This window comes from Nymphalis io, chromosome 22 (assembly GCF_905147045.1).
Source record: "Nymphalis io chromosome 22, ilAglIoxx1.1, whole genome shotgun sequence".
NCBI lineage: Eukaryota > Metazoa > Arthropoda > Insecta > Lepidoptera > Nymphalidae > Nymphalis > Nymphalis io.
The window spans coordinates 1,665,740-1,682,690 of record NC_065909.1 but is presented as its reverse complement, the minus strand read 5'-3'; the positions used below and the strand labels follow the sequence as shown (position 1 = coordinate 1,682,690).

At 31.8% G+C, this 16,951-nt stretch overlaps 1 protein-coding gene across 1 annotated transcript in view; it reads left to right on the top strand.

Annotated features, from left to right (window-relative positions):
* The window catches only part of LOC126777120 (coactosin-like protein), a 36,971-nt gene that overhangs the window by 1,065 nt on the left and 18,955 nt on the right, over positions 1–16,951 (top strand). The window lies entirely within an intron of this gene.

Below are 16,951 nucleotides of genomic sequence, written 5' to 3'. Positions count from 1 at the left end.
TGACGTAAATCCTAACTAAAGGTGGTAAAATGTTTTTACCTGTAGCAAATTTACTTATACAAAACAATAATATTATTAAACGACTCCTAATACGCTTGTTTGTAATCTGTACGTCTATCCAGTGCGACAAACATTTTAAGCTCAATATACATTTTCATTACCTGCATAAGCAAATTAAAAATGAAGAGATTTCTCTCGTATGTTTGTGTGTGTATTTTTTCAGAAAAAATACAAAATACTTACTAATATTATAAATTCGAAAGTGAGTCTGTTTGTTACGCTTTCACGTCCTAACTACTCACTGATCATCATGAAATTTGACATTATATGTTTGTCTAGTAAGTATTTTGTATTTTTTCTGAAAAAATACAAAATACTTACTAATATTATAAATGCGAAAGTGAGTCTGTTTGTTACGCTTTCACGTCCTAACTACTCACTGATCATCATGAAATTTGACATTATATGTTTGTCTAGTAAGTATTTTGTATTTTTTCTGAAAAAATACAAAATACTTACTAATATTATAAATGCGAAAGTGAGTCTGTTTGTTACGCTTTCACGTCCTAACTACTCACTGATCATCATGAAATTTGACATTATATGTTTGTCTAGTAAGTATTTTGTATTTTTTCTGAAAAAATACAAAATACTTACTAATATTATAAATGCGAAAGTGAGTCTGTTTGTTACGCTTTCACGTCCTAACTACTCACTGATCATCATGAAATTTGACATTATATGTTTGTCTAGGGTACAGAAAAATACATTAAATACCGAACACTCAACGCGGGCGAAGCCGCAGGCAAAGACTAGCATATGATACTTTAATTGGGGGGGTGTAATCGAAGGTAAAAAAGCCAAGATGGCCTAGTGGTTACAACGCGTGATGATCGTGGTTTCAAACCCGAGCAATCACTTATTTTTCATGTACTTAATTTGTGTTTATAATTTATTTCGTGCTTGACAGTGAATGAAAACATCGTAAGAAAATCTGCATGTGTCTAATTTCACTGAAATTCTGTCACATGTGTATTCAACCAAACAACCAGCATTGAAGCAGCGTGGTGGAATAAGCTCCATACCTTCTCCTCAAAAAAAAGTGAGGAGGCCTTAGCCCAGCAATGGGAAATTTGCTGTTACTTTACTAATCGAAAGTATATAAACTATATATTTAGTAAAATTAGTATGAGCAGACTCTTTCAACATATGTAGAGTTTTCATAAGAAATTTAAGATACACAACAATCATCTTTTCTGTTATGTTAAGTCGGATAAAAAATTAATTAAAGGTCAAGAGCAATCTTATCAAAGGATTTACAGGATCTTCAAATTCTGTGTTTAAATTTTTGGATCGTATGTAATTACATAATATTTATTATGTTATAATTTGGCATTGTTCATAAGGAAAGAACACAAACCAATTTTTTCTGTGTTAAAAAAGGCTAACCAACAAAACTTATCTCTTTATGTGTATATGATAGTTTGATGATAATTCATTGTTGAAAGTATTACGTATCTTTCTTAATGAGTAATTAAGGTGAAAGCGAAGAAACAAATATGAAATTATTCAAATTAGTACTTTTTCCCACCAAAACAAGCATGGGAGCTATGAAATTATAACAGTTATTTCTTTAAGCATTTTATTAGCGAAACGGTATAAGAACAATGGCGCGACCGAGATCAACAAATATGTCCGTTAGTTACGGATATTTTAACCCAATATAAATGCAGGCATTAATTTTAAATTATCTGTGGTTAAGTTACTCACGGTCAGTATCTAAAAAGTAAAAATGTTCTACATTTTTTTTTATTTGTGTCGTAGCCATAAATTGCTATTAATTTTTTTTCTTGATACTCTATGATCAACTTTCGTCGTGCATATATATTTTTTTTAAATTAAATATAATCACAGCTAAATAATAAATAATTATTGAAATTAATTTGCTTGTTTACTTTTAATGTTGCATACTACCATATTATACTATAACGGCGGTAATACTCATTTGATGTTTAATGATGGGATAGAAGACAAAGGACACACAAGGCAGCGTGGGACAGCTAATACGAAATGTATACATACAATAACTTTTTAACTATATATTAAGAATAGAATGATTATGCTAATCGGATGTCTGTTCATCGACCCATAACTATTATATGTGAAGTCATTGATAGTTTTCCTATAGTAACATTTTTTTTAATTTAATAGCAAAAAGTTTTGTTTGATTTGGAAAATATAAGTATAGATGAAACTATTGTGCTAATTAAATTATTTTTTTTTTGAAATCGTGATCTAATTAATGTCGTCAGCTAATTGGATTTAAGTAGTCAAAATCATAATTGTATTATTGACTGATGTTATTTTCGTCTAAAATGTTGTTATTCATATTTTAAAATTGGAATCAATTTCAAGTGCTTGATATAATACCTTTTGTCTATACATATAACAATAAGGTAAAATAATGAACTATAGGCTCATAAAAGAAGTTTAAATTCTAATTATAATACGATAAGCCTTGTCAATTATGTATTAAAAAAGAAGCGACTTAAATAATACTAAGCTTGTAGCTTAATTTACGATTTAAAAAGGCGTTAAATGTAATGCAAAATGTAAAAATAGTAATAAGTACATTCGAATTGTTCGGTTGTACTTTTTTAATGCAATAAACCTCCTTGATATATACATATTTTATTTATTCGTGGTTTATATAACAATTTAAAATTCGAACAGCGATTCTCATGTAGATATTCAAGTTTATTAGCCGAATGGCGGGCCGTTGACCCGCACCTACGTACGCTTATGTAGCTTGATTGATCTTCAATACATATTTAGTTTAAAACGCGTTAATGCATCACGTTAACTAATAGACAAGGAGCAACATATGACTTACGGTTGGGAGGGAAAGAGATAGCTATAATTTACGCTTTTCGATTAGGTATTTGTGCGTAATTTCGTAACAATGATAAATAAATTTTAAACATGCTTACCATTATTTTATCATCTTAATCTGACTTTTGACTTTATTTAAGTATAATTATGCAATAACGTGTCTAATATATTTAATTACTTTTGTTTCATGTCATCTAATTTCATCAATGATTAAAAACATTGAATAAAATTACGGAGCTACGGATGTTTTTTTTTTTTTAATTTATGGCATAGGCATAAACTCTTGCATGAATATAATGCGAGTATATGTATTAATTATTTATATAATATTTACACGATACGAAGCCAATAAACACCTATGTTTTATAAGCTGTAGGATTATGTAAGTCCCACATTCTTATCATTAATATATAAGACAGTGATGATGTCCTCCAGGCGGATTTCAGAACGAATTCGATATTCGCATTATAATATTAAAGACGATATTATAAATATGTATACTAAGAATTTTCTCGTTAATTGAAATACATAAAATGGTTTAATGTGTACAATGTACATAGTTGTTTAAGAACCGATTTGTAAACGGTTATTCCCATAAAATATTAACGCATAAATTAATATGATGACTATGAATTCATTTCATTTATATGCCTTACTATCTAAACATATATATTCACTTCGGACATTGATGCTCAAGTATGCAAGATGATAGCTATCCCTATTAACCCCTACACACTACACAGATATAGAATATTTTTAAATTTTTTTATCCTGTCCATATGACAAATAAGGTTGTTATATAAGTACTATCTTACTTGACTAATGACTGCCTCGTTTATCCAGTTGGTCAAATTATGTCGAAAAATCAATAGCAGCCACGAGTCTGGTACTTTGAAGTGTGTAAACTCGTGCCTCGGAAAGCACTGAACCTGTTTTTGTTTGGTCCGGCGCCTGAATTCGAATCATGGATTTTCTTATGAGAGCTTATAAGAGTTCGGGAATAGAGAGTGCACCTATGTTTCCGCACACCCGTGCGCTATAATATGTCCTGCGCAAAAGGTTATCATCCTTTGAGAATGGTAAAAATTAGACGAAGTCTTATAATCATTGCCTTTTATATAATACATATACTTTCTTTTAAATCGCAAATAAACTAAAAATCGGTTGATAACTGTTTTTTTACGAAAAAAATTGTAAAGTTTATTTGAAGATTAAAATGGATGCATTTTTAATGAACGCTTGCGTTATAAAGGCTTTGATTATAATTTAAGCATGTGTGTTAATATTGCCATGGCGAGTAATATTATAGACCTCGCATTATACGTGCAAAGAAAACAAGAAGATTGGACAAGATGTTATCAATAAATTATATTTTTGCTTCTAAAATCGGTCGCCATATTATTATAAAGTAAAAAATGACAGCCTGTAAATGTACTATTAGCAAGGGGGTTTCCTTTTCAAAAAGGTCTGGAGCGTATTCCACTATGCTGCTTCAAAACATTTTAATTCATGTAGTAGATTTCCATCCGTCCGTAACAGCCTGTGAATGTCCCACTGCTGGGCTAAAGGCCTCCTCTCCTCTTTTTGAGGAGAAGGTTTGGAGCTTATTCCACCACGCTGCTTCAATGCGGGTTGGTAGAATTCACATGTGGCAGAATTTCAGTGAAATTAGACACATGCAGGTTTCCTCACGATGTTTTCCTTCACCGTAAAGCACGAGATGAATTATAATCACAAATTAAGCACATGAAAATTCAGTGGTGCTTGCCCGGGTTTGAACCCACGATCATCGGTTAAGATTCACGCGTTCTAACCCCTGGGCCATCTCGGATATAGCTCGATTTTCATTAGTTGACATGTGCAATTTCCACAAAATGTTTTTCGAGCCGATCACCAGATAAATTATAGAAACAAACCATCTTCCGCGCGCGGCTTGGCCCGCCTGTGGGAGGGGTTGATGCTCGGTGCCTATGTGCTAAGTCTATTCCAAAATCCAAATCAATATGTTAAAGAGGTTGATTTATTATCTTCTACATAAATCACATATATTCTATCATTAAAGACTACTGTCATGTTTTTATTTATATTAAATTTATAAAGGTTTTTTAATTGTTAGCATTCTTAATTCCTTCATCGTAATTTAATTTAATAACATTACATATTAAATTTTTAATATTTGCACATCCATAATCTATAGAATAATGATAAAGAAACGATTACAAATGGATCGACTACAAATTGAATGCAAATCTGGTTAGTAGTTTATGGGTGACATAGTTACAAAGATCCATTTATCCTCACAAACTTTCGCGTTTATAATATCAGTAAATTCAATCATATGACAATTGTAGTGCTTGACCGATTTCAACCACGTAGCCATCCTTTTTTTTATTGTAAATTCGTGTAATTTTTATTTTTTTAATGCTGGAAAAACTCATTATGCTTTATTGAATGCGCTTCGAATATCGGAATACTCACTAAAAAAAACCAGTGGTACCCTTTCCGTTTTAACGAGGAGCACCATGGAATCGCTTGCGCATACTACCGTGACGCTCGAAGTTCGTGTAATAATTTAACCTTAAAATTAACATTCCGTCTATATTTTACCATGTTTATTGATTATCATAAAACGATAAGGCTTGGCTAATAATTCAGTTTTGGCTTTGATGGCGACTAACGACATCGTTATCGCTAATTTCACCCATTAACCTTGCCTCGGCGAATATAACCTTGCTACGTTTAAAATTATGCAAAACATGTTGATTAAATTAAAACTAACTTTTACATCAATCTAATTAAACATTCAATTAAGTACTTAAATGTTTTATGTCTAAACGTAATTATTATTTACATTGATTAGACATGATAGTAAATAGACACAAGGTTTGGCGAAAAAAAAGATTAAAATCGCTTGCTGTGTCACAGAAACTTTACATATAGAAACGCTGCATTTATATAGAATTAAAAACGTAACGTTCAAAAATATTCTTATTATTCCGTTTATAAGAGGTATCGAATTATCTTCGAAATGTAAGCGATGTTTAATATAAAGCTACAATAATTAATATCTTGATATTTCCGTGTCATCGTTTATTGAATTGAATAAGTTATTTTGTTTCGTTTTTTAATACTGTAGTTCTTAGAAGTGTTAAATAAAATAGATATTAGAAAGTATTCTATGAAATAAAAAATGGCGATTGAGCGTAACTAAGTTGCTGAAACGCCAATGCGGATGCGTATTTAATCTCCGTTTTATTTATATTTAGTATATAGGCAAATATTTTTAACCGGTTAAAACTAGTTATTGAGTTCTGAGTTTAGTTTAGTAGTATTATATTAAGATATAGGCTTTGCAAATTGACAAATTTCAAGCACAAATGATATGAAGCCGAAAATAAATATACTTAGTTCTTGTTCGCTAAATAATAACACTATTGGTTATTAAAAGAGAATGTTTTAATTTAAGTGGATGGAAGTCGATAAGATGAATACACTTATCACGTATAAATGGCGCCAAGATTTAACACGGCTCTAGTTCAATTGTTTTCGTTTGATAAAGTATGTTCGTTTCCTGTTTCTATACTAGCATTATAAAGGCAAAAGTAACGTTCTATCTATTATGCTTTCACGGCTAAACTTTTGAAGCGATTTTGATGAAATTTGGTGAAATGACTGCTAACGTCCACTTAGTGAGGAGATGGGCCGAACTAAATAGGGCTGTATGTATTCTATCAGAACACTCGAAACTCAACGCGGATAGCAGTCGTGATTCGGCAGAACGTGTTACATGAAATTGACCATAATAATCATAACATTTCAATAATACACGCATCAAAATAGTATACCCCCATAAGTTAGTTCTTACGGAATAGCACTGCAGTTCGGGGCTATCTTCTGTGGGCATAACGGATATTACTACTTTGCAGCAGTTAGCTCGCGAAACATTTAAATGAAAGTAGAGACAAAATTAATATAAACTTGGTATACAACCTTCATTGTTTATCTGCCCAAACTAGGTTAAAAAATGAAGTCAGAAGTTTTTACATGTGTTTTTATAAACGTAATGTAACCTTAAAAAGACATTAATACGAAATTGAGCAAGCTGTCACCATCTGTATCACACCGTTACCATGGAGTCACTTAAGACATTTTTTTTCTCAGTGACATTAAAACATTCTTGGGATTGAAACTATTCAGCTCATTAGGTTGCCAGTGCAACTACAGGCATAAGGGACATCTTAGTTTTCAAGGTCTGTGGCGCGTATAACCGTATTTCTTACAGCGCCAATTTTCGAGGACGGTGGTGGCAATTTTCCAGTCTGCCTTCCTATATCAAATAAAAAAACTGAACATATATTTATACGTATTTAGTGAAAACTTAGGCTGTATAATTTTTCATTTATCTAGAAAAAATATCTATTTACATATTAATTATTTCAAGGCTTGCAACCCTAGACTTCGAATTGGGTTATATAAATTTATAGTTTCCTGGAATTTATCGAATAAACATTAAACATTCCTTAAATTATAGCACTTACGCTTAAATTAAATTAATTTTGACGTATCGAATCGTATCAACAATTGTAGAAATATTGACGGGCAATAATAGCCCATATATGTTTGACTGCTTGGCAAAACATATGGGCTGGATATACATGTTTCGGTTTTTCCTTCTTTCCCGAAGAAGAAAAACCCCCCGCCTCCATTTTAGGGGAAAGGGTTTGAGAGGGAGGTGTGCTAGGTATAAAATTGTAGCCTATGTTCAACTTGAGGTGCAGCAATTTTTCGCAGTAGAATATTTGATGAATAGCCAGGCGGGCTTGCACAAAATCAGTGCAGTGCAATGAAAAACAATCAAATAATTATTTATTCTGAACGAAAATCAAACAATGGTAACTACATTGTTTTTTTATATACAATATTATTATATGAATTAGCAGGTCTTGGTAATATTTGCCGACATGGAATATTCATTAGAGTCATGGTGATGTTAGGTATATAAATAAAACACATAAGGGATTTTTTTTTAAGCTTTCACGCTCGCTTTTACGGGTTTATTTTATAGCTCCGATACATTATTATAATTAATTACATATATATATGTATTTATTTGTATAGCTACAATACTATTTACTAATCATAATAACTGTTACACATTCGTCATTCATTCAGTCGTGAGGTGAGCATAGAGGTCTTATACCGAGAAATAAAGAGATTTCTAGAGTATCCATACAAAACTTTGTCAACAACAAAATGTCCGAATTATTCGAAGTACATACAATTTTCCTCTCTTCTGCGGTCAGTGATAGAGTCAGGGCATTATCCTGGTACGCATTAATTTGCTTCGTCACGAGATAATTTTAACTTTAGAACGGGAAGCCGCCATATTGCTTTTATTTATTCTTAGTTAGTGTAATATACTAAAAATATATTATTTAGCTTTGTATGTATGGTTTTACCATAATGCCGCGTGTAATATTTTAATGTATAATTGTTTAGTGGTTTTAGCTTTTCAGCTAGACACAATTAGTTTAGTGATTATTTAACTGTCTCGTTTTGTGGTTATAGCCTTGTAATAAGCTATTCGGCTGCAGCTTCCGAAGTCAGGGTTTGAAGCCCGTACTGGAGTTAGGAAGCGGTGTTACACTTCTTTGCGCTAAAATAAATATTGTATAATAATAATATATAAGTATAGCCACATCACAACACATGGGTCTTTTATTTGACATTCAATTTAAATTCAAATTTAAATTATAATTATTGTTTTTTTTTTGTTAAACGAAAGTGTAATACTACAAAATTCAATAAAGATTTTGACGTTGACATCAACTTAAACTGACACTTGACACTTGACTTAATTTCGATACGTTACTAAATAAGTATTATTTATGTGAACGTATTAAGAATTTATCAGTTTCAATTTGTTCAAACTAAAAATATCCATATAGACAAAAAAAAAATGACTACGGAGTGACAGTAAACAGCCAACGTCACATCAAGAAGTTTTTATTTCTGTTCTATATCCCGGTTAACAATGAACAAGGCTCGTTTCAGTTTCTCGAGACATTCAAAAACCCCGGAAATACTTTCTCACATGTGGTCTACAAAGCCTCTTTTGTTCGTCTCGTCTCAGTGCGATGACCCCGCAACTACGGTGATATGAGAGAAAATATGAATTTTACGGTCTTATAGGTTTTTAGCTTAAGCCGAAGATACCAATATCTAATACAGCCCTTAACTTTTTAAACTTATTATTTTATACATACAGACTGCTTATTTTTTATGTCATTGTATAAATTAAAAAAAAATAGTTTTTTTTTTCTTAAAGAATGAAATCTCGAATAAATCATTCCTTCGCCATATTTTTTTTATCTTCATTAACACAAGCAAAGAATAGAAAGCAAGACTATTTTTGTTTAAAAAATAATGCATGTCATCCTAACAAGCGATTCAAATCTTGGCGGAGATCCAAATGCACTCTGAAGTTCGAGGTCAGAGGAATTTAATTTTAAACGTCCCTCCAGCCAGGATTACTCTACCCTCTGTATTAAATATAGACGTTGCTAAGCTGACTTGTGTTTTATAGTGAGACGTTATAAAAGGCTTGAACTAGCATACGACATTCATTTTAAATTAAAGAATAAGTAAATAAAATGAAATAAACTTTGTTTTTTTTTTAATTACTTATAAATACTGGTACAAAAGATCACTGGTTTTTCATATGCTTTCCATCTTATCGGGGAATAAATCGTCAGGAAACCTGCATTTGTCGGATGAAAGCCTCATGTGTATAGCTTACTCCAAGCGCTAGGCAGGGGTGTAAGCTCTAAAACCTTCTCGGAAGTAGAGTGGGACTTGGCCCAGCAGTGAGAAGTTTGCAGTGTTACTACCACTACTGTATTATATCGATACTAGCTGTTCTCCGCAATCCTCTCCGCATAATCTTTGTTTAATATCTTTATCCAGATGCCAAAGTGTCAAATTTCATTACGTATGAGATTTGAACGCAATGGCGTATCTAGGGTTACTTTTCAAGGAGGATCTGGGCCTCTACTACGAAAAAAAACGAACTATGACAGTTCGGAAGTTCGGTTTGTTTCGTATTTTGATACCCACCAGGCTTCTATATACGCCTATGTTTGAACGATTATAGACTACGCAATCTTTGAGTAAGAATCACATGTTCTATTAACCGTGACGTCTAGTTCGAATATTTGCAAATTATCCAATTAATGAGACATAATGAGCAATAAAGAGAGGTGTTATAAAATACTTTGCATTTTAAACTACTAAACAAGTTAATTTAATAACAAGAACGCTTCAAGCGTGAAATGGAACTTTCGATTTTCGAACCACGCTTGCGTTTAATGTGTTGGTTTTTTTTTTTAATTTTCTCTTTCCATATTTTTTTTATTACTATGGTATTTTGTAGCGTGTAATTATTCCATGAGGTAATATCTAATAGGTAAATGTTTTCTGTTTTTGAAATACATAGATATTTTGTGAGGTGTGTAAGGTATTCTATTGTAATTAAATTAAGCAAAAACTTTAACTTGACAATCTCTCTGGTTGTTCAAGCGTGACTGAGCAACAAGCACAGTAGTGCGTTTATAATGTTATATAGTAATAAGCAATATATTAATCGATAGTATATTTATTTTTAATTTATTTATCCCCGAAAACGGTTCAAGTAATTTTGAACATAAACTTAGGACTTAGTTATGTACAATTTAAAGTTTTTTTTTATACTAAGGAATTATACAATATTACAGGCACAGATGACATATTTTAGATCCCAAACTAAAAGAAGCACAGAATCGATAATATTATGTCTATGAACACGTATGACCAGACATATTACTTCGCCTACCTTAAACTCGTTAATTTTTTTTTACCAAATTTAATAAATGTTCTTAACATGACAACACTAAGAGTACAGCAATTTATATACCAAAAGAAATACTTTTTAATATACTCACATACGAATAAAAATATCAATTGACAATTCCACTAAACTATAAATTTTATAAATAACAAATGACTTGGATCAACTATCCTTATACGAAACTTGCGATGTCTGGTTTGCGACAAAGTTGCTATCAGGGTTACCTTTATTTAAAAATTATACGTCGTACGTACGTTGTGCAATGTTGCCAATCAATTAAGCGATAAGTTCTTTTTAAACGCTTTATCTATTTATTTAAGTATAGAAAACAGGCAGTAAAATATAATAATACAATTAATGCACATAACACATTCTCATAACAATAAAGTGTTCAACTATAGCAGAAACATTAAGATTTATTTTAAAATGTTACCATTTTTTAATGCTTTACGCGATTTCCAAGGGATTTGTGTAAATTACTGGCAACTTCCTTGCTCAGAGTTGTTACTGAGAATTATTTGTGAGAAAAACTTGGTCAATTTTATTGGCCTGAGTGATTGGCAGCTAGTCACTAGAAGAAGATATAATATATAATCGTTCAATGCTGATAAAGGACCTTTATGTCTTTATGTACTACATACAACAATTTATAATTTTTTGTAACAAATATCTGTAGCTTGTGATATAAATATTATGATTTATGAACAAGCATATTATTATATATGAGTAAATTGTGAACGTTTTTAAATAATTTATAAATGTATTTTTTGATCTTGCAATTTTTTTATAACTGTTTTTATAGGTATCTTTTTTTTCGGATAATTTAAAACAATATTTAGAAATTTAGATTTTTTGTAACAGTATTTTTATTTTTTTATATTTGTTCGTGTATGTCTTATGTTAAAATTGATTAAATAAATAAACAATCTGTACTCTTTTCCACCGAAAAAGCTACTTAGAAAAAAAATTAAAGTACATACTTCGGTCACTTGATTTTATAAATCATTCGCTCTGCGCGGGATTTCACCCGCGTTCAATTTGGAATTATACATCTATCTTTTATACAGTATGTTATATTGGGTGACATTTATGGTCATTGCCCCGTTCCTTAGGATCGTATTTTAAAGTTATATAGCTAACTGTTTTAATAAATCAGACTTTTTGACACAAAATTAACTATTATCATTCAAAATAGGCTATATTTTTTATCTTTGCAAATGTGCTCTGTAGACTTTAAAGGCAATTAATATATGGCAAATAAAAATAGAAAATTTTTGGTACTTATAAAAAATATATTTAAAAGAATTTTTCATTCTGACATTTAATTCGCAATTTTTCAATTTTGCTCTCACAAAACGCCGTCACAGATAATCGAATAAGCTAACGAGGGTGAATCGAAAAGAACGAATTTTAGTAGATTATTCACAGCTGCTAGACCGTTTCCGTATTTATATCTCCGTAATTTTTATCGGTTTTTCTCCACACTTTTCTAAATGTATTTCCTCACAACGTTATATACACATATGTCAGAAAAATGTTTTAAAAAGATCATCATAATGGTGACATAATTGCCTAAATAAAAAAAAATTAAATGTGTTTGTCATTTCAACGTTCAAATTAAAAAAAATATGTAGCAACACGATTGACTATAATTAAGAAAAAACCTTACAAGGTCAGAAAAAACTCAATTATAAGTTAATTAATTAAAAAGTTATTGTGTCGCTGTTCTTTTCCAATAAGAAGTGATAGAAAGAAACGAATGATACATTGACGTACCGTTATTAAGAAAAAACATAAAACGCCGTTAATATTTTGTTTTTTATGTTATTATTACTTTCCGAGTCAATTCGTGTACCATTTAGAGGCAAGACAAATACTACTATATTTTTTATTTTTTTTTATAGAATAGGAAGGTGGACGAGCATATGGGCCACCTGATGGTAAGTGGTCACCAAACGCCCTTAGACATTGGCATTGTAAGAAATGTCAACCATCGCTTATAGCCAATGCGCCACCAACCTTGGGAACTAAGATTTTATGTCCCTTGTGCCTGTAATTACACTGGCTCACTCACCCTTCAAACCGGAACACAAAAATATCAAGTATTGCTGTTTTTTATTATTTTATTATTTATTTATTTTATTTTATTTATTTGGGAAACATACAGCATAATATAATACATAAAATTTAGTAACAAAATAAATTTCACTTAAGCCAACAAAGTTTCCACTTATACAAACAAACATGGAGTGAACCTAACGATAACAAGTTATTTAACAATTTATTAAGATATATGAATAAAGTATTAAAAATAATTTAAAACAGAAAAAAAAAAAAAAAAAAAAACGATAAGTATATTACTGACAAATACAGTTTTTTAGAGCTTTGCGGTAGAATATCTGATGATTGGGTGGTACCTACCCAGACGAGCTTGCACAAAGCCCTACCACCAGTAGTTTTAAATCATGAGTATATATTACGTCTAAAGAAATAGATTTCTAATCAAATAGTTTTAAATTTCATAAAAAATGAGCTTCAACACTCAAGGCCTTGCTCTATACATTATTATATATGCGAGAGTAAAACTGTCTGTCGCTTTCGGGGCATTTGGAATGAAGCAAGCTTGAACCCCAAGACGTAGGCTTCTTTTTTTACCTAATGCATGTCGTGGTTACCTATAAATATGGCAACTTTTACCCTTAGACCAATTAGTTTGTAAACTTTTAATTTGTAATTATTACTGTATGCCATGTTGGTGATCCTAAATAAATAAATAAATAATACCCGCCCTTCCCCTAACACTCGGGCGAATACTGGTTTCTTAATATTTCTTCTTGTGTCGGTTTGGGCCATTAATGCACACTACACAATGAATCGAAGTGCGTGTACTTGACACGCACACACACATTTTAAGGAAAAGTTATTTACAATGAAAAACGATAGTAATCACTAATGACTAATCGATTTCATAAAATATGTTTGTCGGTGAATCTTACCGCTATTACGTGGAATTTAAATGACATTTCTAATTTGTGTCATAAGGGAAATTAAATAAATAACGAGCGAATAACAAGAAATCCTGCGTAAAAGGCAGAAAATAGATCGTTGCTGGGCAAACGCTGTTCATTTTGAAGTGAGTTTGGACTTTATTCCACTTAAAAAATGATTGTACCTATGTTTGTCTTCTATGTGTTGCTAAATCATTCATCCGATTGTGATGAAATTTTAGTGAGTTGATCTGCGTAAGTCCGAAAAGGTTCCTAACCCAAAAAAACAACATATATGTTTATATATTTTTATAAACGTTCTATGTAGATCCTTTATATACCCGTGCGAAGCCGGGACGGATAAATATATTATAAAAAGCTGAACAGTTTTTTTGTTTGAATAAGGTAATCTCTGGTACTACCAGTCGGTTAGAAAATATATATTTGCATTTGATAGTGCAATTCTCGAGAATTGGCTATTTAACGTCACATTACGCCCCATGAGGGCGGAACGCTTGACGCGGGCGCAACCGCGCGAAGAAGCTAGTACGGTTATATAATTTCGCTTAAGTTTTCTCAACTTGAATTATAGGTTATACATTATGTAATGTTATTATTTATCCGTCCAGGAGAGCTAATCTGTAAGAACAAACAAAACTCACCGCAGAACTTTTAGTAGGGCTTTGTGCAAGCCACTCATCAGATATTCTACCGCAAAACAGCAATACTTAGTATTGTTGTGTTAAGGTTTGAAGGGTGAGTGAGCCAGTATAATTAGAGGCACAAATGACATAACATCTTAGTTCCCAAGGTTGGTGGCGCATTGGCGACGTAAGCGATGGTTAACATTTCTTACAATACCAATGTCTATGGGCGTTGGAACATAGGTCCATCTTAGAACGAAAGTCCCAATTAAATTTAAGAAAAGAAAAAACCGATGTAACTATTTATTTTACTCGTTTTTTCCGAATCGGTGGCAGATTTCGACAATCAATAAGTAAATTTAATATTTATATGTTGAATAAAGATTTTCAATTTTAATATACTTAAACAACAGACTGTAACGGAAACCGGAACACTAAAATTAATAAAAGCGCATACGTAGCTATTTAAATCAATTCATTTGAAAACCGTCTCAACAGATTCATTCAATATCTCTTGATTACTTTAATGAAAGGAAACGCTGGTATTTAATCTCCCTCCATTTTATCAAAACAAACTATATAAACGCGAACGTTCAACTCGAACGCGTCATTCACATACATCATAAGTATTTTTAATCTGTGTAGTAAAGATGTTATGGTACCGTTACATATGGGGGCTGTTTTAGTGTATTAAATCAATCTATACTAATAAATGAGGAAAAGTTTTTTTTTTGTTATACCTAACTGAAATTACGTGACAAGCGTAAATTTCATGTTCTTGGTCATTGTTCTAGTGGCTTGTCTATAAGATTATCGCTTCCGAGATTATTGGTTCAATTATCGGGTCGGGTTTAATCAATAAAATATTGGTGTTGTCTGTTAAGAAATTTTAAGAAGTCTGTAGTTTGACAGTTAAATTTTTACACTGTGTCTGAAACTTGGTTCTGCGCTTAGTTCACTAGTTTGCGCACAATATAATAGGTAACGCAATTATTATATTTATTGTTAATAAAATGTTATTTGTCAAATTGAACACAGAAATAAACGGACATACGTACGTTTGTAACTATGTACGTACGTCGGTGGCGCGTTGGCGATGTAAGGAATGTTTGATATCTGTGGGCGGTGGTTACCACTTACTGTCAGGCAGCCCTTTTGCCCCTTTATTAGCTACCTCTTTTACATAAAAAAATATTTAAAATAACTAAAATTAAAAAAATGGTCTCATTATCTCGTTTACTGTTTCTGTAAACGGGAAAAAAACATATTAACTCGAAATAAATGTGAGCCAATAATAATAACTAGTACTTTATCAAAAATTTAACTCTTTTTCACATTGGTAGGCGGAATGGCGGTAAGTGGTCACTACCCATAGACATTGTTATTGCGTCACCGACTTTTAGAACTATGTTGTAATGACCCTTATACTTGTAGTTATGAAGAACAGATTATTTTTATGTACCGTAGACAAATTCTGCAACAACCAACTCCAAACGGACCGTAGAATATGTTCTCGAAATGTCAAAAGTTACGTTTTTATGCGCCATAGACAAAAATGATACACGCATAGAAATAACGCATCGCCGTAAGTCGGGTTTCACGAGTGAGATACGAAGTGTTCTTACAGAAGAGTTCTATGTGGGATTAATATTTAGTTCGTTCATTCCTAGTCTTATTGTCTCCAATGGTGACGGGAAGGCAGGTTCATGTTACGCCTAGAGGATCGGAAATCCAACTCAACGGGGAAATGCTGCTAGCGTTCTGACCCCGTCTACGCGGTCATGATTTGTAGTAGTTTTTTGTTTGTTTGTATATACTTAATAATTCTTTAATTCATTATATATTAAGTATGAATTATAATACATTTCATGTTGTTATAAATAAGAGTATTATTCAAGATGTCGACCAATGATATCGCATCAATTCAATAACAAAGCTGTTTATTTGTCTTTACACCTCGTTCGATTGGACAAAGTTATTCAAGTCGACCAATCATGAGTCAATATATAAATAAATAACTAGCCGTTGATTTGTGAAGTAAAACCGACATTGGTCTGAAATTAGACGATTTGTAATCGATACGAAATGGTGGCAAGGATTATCTAAAGAACCAATTACACATTGACGATCGCCTGCACTTAGCTAAACAATTAAACTACGGTATAGTCCAACATTGTATATAATAGCTGGCAGATCATTATATATTTAGAATAATGTATGTATGTAATACTAGTTTTCTCCCGCGGCTTCGTCTAGGGGTCAGGTATCAGGTAAAAAAGTATCTATGTCCTTCCTTGCGAATCAAGCTTGCTTCATGCATCAAAATCGGTTCAATAGTTTAGTCGTGAAAGCGTCACATTTATAATATTGGTATATATTTACTGGTGGTAGGGCTTTGTGCAAGCTCGTCTGGGTAGGTACCACCCACTCATCAGATATTCTACCGCAAAACAGCAATACTTGATATTGTTGTGTTCCGGTTTGAAGTTTGAGTGAGCCAGTGTAATTACAGGCACAAGGGTCATAAAATCTTAGTTCACAAG